At 35.6% G+C, this 9,287-nt stretch overlaps 1 long non-coding RNA gene across 1 annotated transcript; it reads right to left on the bottom strand.

Moving 5' to 3' along the window:
• Positions 1–5,259: 5,259 nt before the first annotated feature.
• On the bottom strand, positions 5,260–8,729 carry LOC107711231 (uncharacterized). The gene is made up of 4 exons (XR_001636680.1): positions 8,603–8,729; positions 8,415–8,499; positions 7,587–7,827; positions 5,260–6,054 (listed from the first exon to the last, which is right to left on the bottom strand). It is a non-coding gene; the product is annotated as an uncharacterized LOC107711231 (long non-coding RNA).
• Between the last annotated feature and the right edge of the window lie 558 nt (positions 8,730–9,287).

The following is a 9,287-nucleotide window of genomic DNA, read 5'->3' as shown; positions in this document are numbered from 1 at the left end:
TATTGTAAATGCGGTTGTCGCTACCTGAATTTTGCAGGAGTTAATTAGAATGTGCTTTTAATTTCTGTAAATTACTGAACTGTGTGTGTAGAAAACAGGTTTAAGCTCTAAAACTGACAACTGAATATAGCTGAAGCGTGTAAGTGGCCAAAGGGCAATACGTTTTCAACAATATACTGTATATACTGTTTTATAATTCAAAAACATTTTTTATTCCCCAAAAATGTTTTGCTTGAAAAACGGTGCCTGAAAAAGGTCTGTCTTTAAAATGATTGCTACTTGGTCTGATGTTTTGTTGTATAATGCAGGAGTGTCACTAGGCCCTACCTCAATGTTTTTCCCCCATAGCAATCTTATTTTCAGCTTTTTTGAAAAATCTGTTGGATCTTTTTGTTCCTTCTTTTTTTTTCTTTATGTGTGCACTGCAGTAATTCAAATCACACTGCCAAGTGCATTAAAAAGGCATTATTCTATTTTTTTGATACATTAGGACAGATAAACTCCTTTTTTGTTGAATGTTGCACATGTAATATAAGCCCTAAAATTAGCCTGTGCTTGAAGTGGGCTGTTACCATACTGAATGCGCTAAACAACATTAGTTATTAGTTGTACCTTTTCTGTTCACAATCCTTATTTAGCAATTTATTGACAACATTTATTTATTTATTTATTTATTTTTAAACATGCAATTGCTTCAAAATGTATGTTTGAGGCATGACTGTGGGTAACGTCTGTTGTAGAACAAACCATGATAGTCTCAAAGTCATGGTAACCACAGACCGTATTTTAGTTATACATCAAGAAATAACAACTATGCTAAAATCCCAAAACAAAATTCCGGAGGGAACCCATGGCTTGAAAATGCTAATTCTCTTCCAGGTTTTAGGACTATAAATTGAACTTCTCTCTATAGCCTAAATACTTATTTCCTTTCAAAATGTAGTGCATTCAGTCTTAAAGGGGTAATTAAAGGGGTAAAAGTAAATGATGACAGTTTTGTGTGAACTATCCTTTACTGCATTCAGTTCGTCTTGAGGATATGTAGCAACATTTTAGAAATCACACATACCAGAAGAACTGTTTTAATTAGGTACATTCATTAAGTATATGAAACAAAACAGTGACCACATTAACCGCTTCCAATTTATGACAAAAATGAATTTAAAAAAATTACATTAAAAACGATTGCTATTTACAGACAGGCATTTAATGAGTGTAACTGAAATGCAGCTCTATAATTAAAATGAGTAATTCTAATTGTTTTTTTTTAACTTTATTTTAATGTTTTTTTTTGTTTAGAACTTTCCTGTTAATGTTCTCAGCTAAGATCAGTGAGTCTTTCTTTCTTTCTTTCTTTCTTTCTTTTTCTTTCTTTCTTTCCTTCCTTCCTTCCTTCCTTCCTTCCTTCCTTCCTTCCTTCCTTCTTTCTTTACTTCTACTTTCATTGTATGTATAAAATACCGTAAAGGCCTCTGATGTTTCCTTTGTTTTACACCAATATTAGTTAATAAAGCAGAATTAATGTATGCTTTATTAACTCCAAAAGAGCATCTGTTATGCATAATAGTAAATAACGATTAAAATAAATAAAAAAGTCAAATGTACCAGCCTATTTTGAGCAAATATAACAGATTTTAAAAAGGTTCAGAGCTTAATTTACATGGAATAATTTAGATGGGTCACAGTATATCACAGTGCATCTCTGTGTAAAATAAACCTGGAAATGTTGGCAGGTCTAGTCGTGCCCCTGTTTCAAATCAGTGCCATTCATACATTTTAAGTTTAATTTCCAAATACTTTTTGAGGGCACAGTATTAAAGTACTGCTACATTTTGTGAGGGCATGTATCACAAGGGCAGTTGTTTGATGTGTCATCCAGGGCTTCAAGAACATACCTGTCACGTATCCGGTCCATGAACTTCCGTCTGCTAGCCATCAGAGGTCACCCTTCCCATTTCATTGACTCTCGCACTACACACTGTTGCATATCACCCCGGACTACATATCCCATCATCCACTGCACTAATGACACACACACAGTTGATTGCACAGCACTGATTGCACACAGCTGTTATCACTCACACATCCCCTATTTAACTCTCACTCTGATCCCATTCCACTGCCGAGTATTGTTTAGCACTTATCAGTTTGATAGCTACACTACAGAGTCCTCGTTAGCCTCTTAGCCTAGCCTAGTCTTGCCTTGCCTGTTTTTTTTGGTTTCTTATCTTCTTTTGACTCTGTTCGCCGTTCGTTGACCTACGCTAGCTAGGACTATTCTTGTGTCTTGCCCGCCATATACCTGTTTGCCATTATCTGACCCATGCCTGTTTTATGACTACGTCTCTGTCTTCTCCTAATAAATAGCTTGCAAGTGGATCCGCACGTCTCACGTCTTGTCAGCCCCGTTACAATACCACTGTTTATAGAAGACTATCAATCCAACCTAGTAGTCACACTTCATTCATATGCACTGATCTGACTTAATCTTGAAATCAATACCCACCACCGGCTGTGGAACTGAGTAATAATATATTAGCAACTGAAATTCATAGATCTTGTGTGTGCACTTTTTCCACTTTCCAGAGAACTCAAAGTGTTGCCCAATGCTGCCTGATTGGGAATAGATGCAGTGATTGACCGGTCATGACAATGTGTAGAACAGCAGAAGAATCACCTTCCACTCACCTCTGCCGGACAGAGAGAATCAAACATCACACACTGAGAGTGAAGGTAAAGAATTAACTTAGACAATATCTGACTTGGACAATAACAAATCCAAAACAATAAAACATTTATTTACCAACACTTTTGCTTCAGATCTCAAGCATATAAAGCTAAGAAATGGTCATCTTTGAGTTTAAAGATTGGTGTTACACACATGTTGCTCTGCCTCATTGTTGGCTATAATCAAAACATGCCATGTAATGAGTGTTTAAAATGTTCTGTTTCACATCCTATAAATATTACAGTAGGCAGTATGTACCGCACAAGCTACTGTTTCGCTCATTTGTGTTGTTACAGATGTGCCTTGCTTTGTTCAGCAAATATAAAACCATCTGTTCTTTTTGTTCTTGCTCTTTTTGTTCAAGGCTCTCATGTGTATTTCATTCGGAGTGGTTTGTATCTGTGATTTGTTCCGTTGTTCACTGCATATCTGCCTGTGTGTTTTGATTATGGTATTGGATTACCTTCATTACTCTGATGGATTCTGATTCCAATATTATGTTTGTGATTTGGAACATGGACTAAAACACTTGGATCCTTCAGACTGATTACATCTTGTGATTTTTCTCGTGCGTTGAAAAATGGGCCAGTGAGCGAGAGCAGCCAGAGAAAAACGGAATAATTATAAGCCCCAGAGAAATGCTTGACCTTTGATTCTTGACACACCAAATATTCAGGGTATAATTAGGAGATAAAAAATGTCAGTGCAGCAACCATGTCATCTTAATCCCAAATGGCCATCATAAATTATTCTCTCTTAATGATTAAAAAAATATTAAAAACACTTCTTTCTTTTTTTCCTCTGAGACAATTATCATCTGATTATGCTGCAAATGCTATTAAAAATTACAAAAAAGAAAGACTCCATATTCATACTTATTTGCTAATGTCAGATATCTTTATTATTTTACATTTTTGAGTGTAGAGTTCATCTATTTTTAGCTGGATGAATATTACTCCTGAAGGTAAAATACTACAGCTGTAAGGGTTTTTGTTTATGTACCGCTATAAGACAGATAGCTTTATATCCACAGTGGAGAAGATCCTTATTTCCACACTCTCTTTCAACAGGTTTAATATTTTACAGTCTTAAAGCAAAACAATCCACCACAATTTGGAAAATAATCAAGCGTTGTGATTTATTAGCCTGTCTGTCTAGTGCACATCATTTAAAACATTATTCAGTATTATAAATTAGATTTTCGCACTAGAAGTTTTAGAAGAAATGTTAATGATAAATGCAAAGTTTTGATACCAGGTGGATGCCACATCCAATTACATGCTCCAATTTATGAAAGGAAAAAAAAATTATGAGCTTAATTAACATTTCCAAATGACTGCAACTATTTTAGGTTCTGGAGTGTCTTGCTCGAGCTGCTTTACAGCAGAATTTGGATGCATGGCCGTACCCAGACTTTGAAAATTAGTGAGGTCTTCAAGGCTTTATGATGGCAGTGAATGGCTGCCACGAGTTTGAAGCTCAAAAAAGTGCATCCATCCATCATAAACATACTCAACATGGCTCTGGTGGGTTAATAAAGGCCTTCTGAAGCAAATAATATTTTACACTTTATAAAGTAAAATAATGAACTTTAGGGTCAAACGGCCATACAGATTCGACACCCCGATTCGACTGGTGATATGATGGGGGTTGGTGTTAAAGAATTGTGTTATAATAACCCCTACAAATACAACTCATTATATACACTATAAACACTACTATATTTAAGGGTGGATAATTTTATCAGCTGTTTATTGCAACAATACATAACTACAATAACTTTGTCTAGTGCTCTTATGCAAATTTATAGCATGATTTGTGAAAATGTAACTATACTGAATGACATGGCAATGATGGCATAGACTTCTTCATGCTAGTTTTTGCATATTTCACTTCATTCTGTAATCTACTTGTTCTACAGATCTGTGTGTACTAGTCTTAAATGCTACTGTTTTTGACAGCGTTGATAACGTTTATGACAGATAATATCATGACAATTTTTGCGTTTCCCTTACCGAATGTCGTATACTGTCAGCAAAAACCTGTCCATGGGCGTTTTTGATTGCTTTCAAATTTAAGTGCCGGCGATCAGCAGTGTTGCCAGATATTGATACTAAACAAACAAAAAACTAAAAATAAATAAAACATAAACCGAAATTATTTCCAATCTTTTGCAAATAAGATAAGATATCGTTGATAAACTGCAACTTCCTATTTTATTAACTTTCTAAAGTGTTAAATTAAGTGGAAAAGACAAGTCCAGAACGCTTATAATAGATGGATCAACAAGGCTGCGCCGCGCCCTGACTCACAACTCTCTCAAGCCACGTTCACTACGCCATACCACGGACGCTAAACATTCTTGCAAACTGTCTAAACTGAATTATACATGTCATGCAGGCATTCATATGAGGAGTTTAACAGCAAATTAGTCATTCAAAGAACAAATTTTATTTTTGAACATGAAAAATGTACAGAGGTCCGGACATCGGTGGCCTCATAGCTGGTTACGGGCCTATTTGGATGGCCTCTTATTTTTTAAGTTTGCATCACTGATTCTGTTTCTTTCCTGTTTAGTATTGTGCAAAGTATATTGTATAAAGCTCTACATAAACAAAGGACTTGGATTAGAGAGAAAATATTAGTACAACTGTTTAACACTACTGTCTTTCAAAATGGAATTACATACTGGGAAGGTACAGTCACATTAGCAACATTTTGCAGACAAAAAAAGGCCCATTGTCATTGCATGTTGTTAGCTCATACAGAATTCATTTTCAAACCAAACATCTTTCTGTTGGAAAATTCCTTATAACTTGGATCCCTATTGAAATTACTTGTCTATTTCATCTAACAATGATAAATGTGACCGCACCTTAAGTGGTCACTCATGCCGATTTAATTAAATGCCACACTGAATATAGGAATGATTTTACAAACGATTTATGAATTTATTGTGCTACTTTTTCATGAATGAGGCCCATGAATCACATGGGAGACTAGATTGTATGACATGGCAGTGTTTTTCAATGATATTTGTCAGTACAGAATTACTTTGTATTTATAAGTTATACTTCACAATTGACGTTTCCTATTCGAAATGGAAATTTTAGTCAGTTCGTTCTGGGATTACCTTATCTGTTAAGGATAAATGCAGTGCTGCATCCTAGTTGGAACAGCATTGGGATTCGTATTGGGGGAAAGCTTGTAAATGTTGCAGATCACTAGGTTTTGGAACAGAGCAAATGTCTTTGTTTCCTTTTTAATTTGAGAAGGCCACCACTGGATGAAAGATCTGGAATAAATGGTCCACAGGAGACTGTGTTCTGAAAAAGAAAGAAAAACAGTAAGTGGATGACAAATTTCAGCAAGTCACCTTCACATAATCTGAAATAACAGTGAAGCTGTAATATAATAATATAAGAGCTGTAACAGCAGAGCACAGAAGTGCTATGTTTGCTATGTTAACAAGATGTACGTGGTGGGCTTTTGAGTCTAATAAAAATTCCTGTTGCAGTTCTTCTTTAATCATGTTTTTCTATTGCCCTACGCCAACCCTACCCCTAAACCTACCCCTTACAGGAAACTTTGTGCATTTTTAGATTTTCAAAAAACTTCATTATGTGTGATTTATTAGCTTGTTTACCTGTGGGGACCTCAATTTAGGTCCCCACCGTGACACGAGTCCCCATGAGTCTGTGTGTATTCAGGTTTAAGTCCCCACCAGAATAGAAAAACAGGTACACACACACACACACACACACTTTAGGCACATGGAACGCGATCTTACACTTGAGACATAAACATACTATTTAATTATACTATTTATTCAAAGTCTAAGTTCTTCTGCTATTATTTGTATAATAGTATACCATATATTCAGACAGATGGCTCACTCACATTTATTATTTTTTTTAAGTCTAAAGATAAGCAGTCATTTGAAGTTCACTTTAATTAGGATAGCACCAAAGTAAAGTTTTTTACCTTGTAATTAGAATTTGTACCAGTTTGTCCGATTTGACTCATCTAACATTTTTTTTTACTTATTATTTACTCAATTATTATTATTTGATTTATTTTGAGGAGCTACTGCCTGTCTTGCCTCTTCAGCCAAATGCCTCCTATTTACCATGCAAAAGGGGTTTGTATTTATTTATTTATTTGAAATAAAAAAGTATTTTATGTTGACTGAGACTGCATTTATTTGATCAAAATTACAGCAAAAATATGCTGTAATATTATCACAAATTAAAATAAGTGTTTTTATTTGAATATATTTTCAAACATAATTTAATTCCTGTGATGGTAAAGCTGAATTCTCAGCATCATTACTCCAGTCTTCAGTGTCACATGATCTTCAGAAATCATTCTAATATGCTGATTTACTGCTCAAGAAACATTTCTTATTATTATCGGTGCGGAAACCGTGATACATTTTATGCAAGATTATTTGTATTACGTAATACAAGATTATTTAATGAATGAAACAGAATTCAAAACAAATCTCGGTTACACTTTATTTTAAGGTGTCCTTGTTACAGTGTAATTATACGTTTAAGAACTGAGTAATATTAATTAACTACATGTACTGTATGGTTAGGGTTAGGATTAGGGTTTGGCTTAGGGTTACTTGCAAGTAATTATGCATAATTTATTGTTATTATAATAGTAAGTACATGTAAGGATACCTTAAAATAAAGTGTTATCCAAATCGTTTGCAACATTTTGAAATGTCTTTACTGTCACTTTTAATCATTTTAATGTGTCCTTGCTGAATAAAAGTTTTTTTTCTTTCCCCAAAAAATTCCCAAACTTTTAAATGGTAAAGACATATAAATGAGTCATTCTGGGTACTTACAGACAAACATTCGAATACACATGCCACACATGGCAACCACGCTGGCGATGTTAAGAGCTCGACCGCACTCCGGACTCATCAGACAGTTCTTGGTGCTAATGCAACATTTGCAGCAGCAGCCCTGCCTGTTATCAGCGGAGCGGCTCTGACTAGTGTTGCTCGTGTGCTGCTCGGTTATAACTTCGTCATAGGATGGTGGTGGTCTCTTGTAATCCTCCTCCATAGCTGGTCTCCTGCAGGCCTGAGGGAGGATGAGACAGTTACGCCGTCACTCACGGATGCAGAGAATCAATCGATTATAATTAGGTTCCAGTATCTGAGAACAGCCTTTCATTGTCATTAACTGATATGGAAATAAATCAATGCTCTATGGATCACGTAAGCTTTATCTGAACTCTGTTGACATGGAGAATGCACGAGTCAGAATTTTGTTTTGAACAATTAGCTAAACATGTGACGGTGCTCGGTTGTTTTTTTTGCATTTGGCTTTCCGTGATGACTTAAACGGGTGCAATGAGTGACGTAGTTGTGAGATGAATGCGTCGGTATTAAGCTCAGCCCTTCTATAGAGCAGAGCTCAAGGGCGAAATGCCAGCAAAATCATTCAAAACAAGCATTGAGTTCCTCCTAGTCATCTGTTCCTCTTTCACAGACTCACAGCTTAAAGCTCCTAAAGAAGTAGAACGGAGGACGCTTTTATTAAACCAAACTTTTCACACCAAAAGATCAGTTCCAATCAAATAATTTACCCGAGGACAAGGCTGCAGGCGATGGATATGTTTCAGATTACTCAAATTACCAGAGAACTGCCATTTCAATTCAATGTACCTTTGTCAAGTGTCTTCAGACGTTTAGAGTCTTCTTTTTTCTTCAATCTTCCTCTCTTCTTCAGTCCCACTTCTGGTTTTTTTTTCTTGAAATTGAGAATAAATTAAAATCCTCAATCACTGCACTGCCACAAACGGAGAAAAGAGCATAGAAACGACATTCTCTGCTTCTCAGATGATCTTGTTTACCTCTTTTGTATCTCCTGTCCTCTTTTCACCTTTTAAAAGTCACCGTCAAAAGTCAATTTCAGTAAGTTCTTTCAAATGTACCCAAGTTGTCTTTCTTGTGATGTTGACAGGGCTGATCTGACGCACGCCTGGGTGGACTCCTAAATATAAATACTGTACCTCCGTGACGGCGCGTTCCACAGGGTGTGCAAATCAAGTTTTTCCTGCCTGTCCTCTGAGAGTCAGTCATTCTGGCGCATACCACGTCAAGCAAAGCCTTTTTTATTTTGCATGATTGCACAAGGGGTTTTACTTTTGAATAGATCCTCTAGATACATTTAACAGATGACACTTGTGTTCACAGAATCAGTTGTATTTGGCAATTAAATATATACAGTAGTGTACAATACAGTGTATACGCAATATAGCACGGGCTTCATTACAGAGGTAGCAAATGATCTACAAATGCACTTTCAATTAACTTCTTTCATGTTTTTCAGTCTCTTGCTATACAGAGAATAGCATCATGAAGTAGGAGTCAGGTCTTCATCCAGCCCATTAGTTTACATTACATTCATCAGATGATCTAAATCACCTGGCCTTCTTCCAAATGAGAACCTATAAAGAAATAAAAGAAAGAAAATAAAAACATTACGTAAAATCTTAATAATTCTTATATTACTCATGCTTTTTTTTAATCAATTCT

Source organism: Sinocyclocheilus rhinocerous, unplaced genomic scaffold (genome assembly GCF_001515625.1).
Source record: "Sinocyclocheilus rhinocerous isolate Xijiao unplaced genomic scaffold, SAMN03320098_v1.1 scaffold115, whole genome shotgun sequence".
Taxonomy (NCBI): Eukaryota; Metazoa; Chordata; class Actinopteri; order Cypriniformes; family Cyprinidae; genus Sinocyclocheilus; species Sinocyclocheilus rhinocerous.
This window is presented reverse-complemented; position numbering and strand designations above follow the sequence as displayed.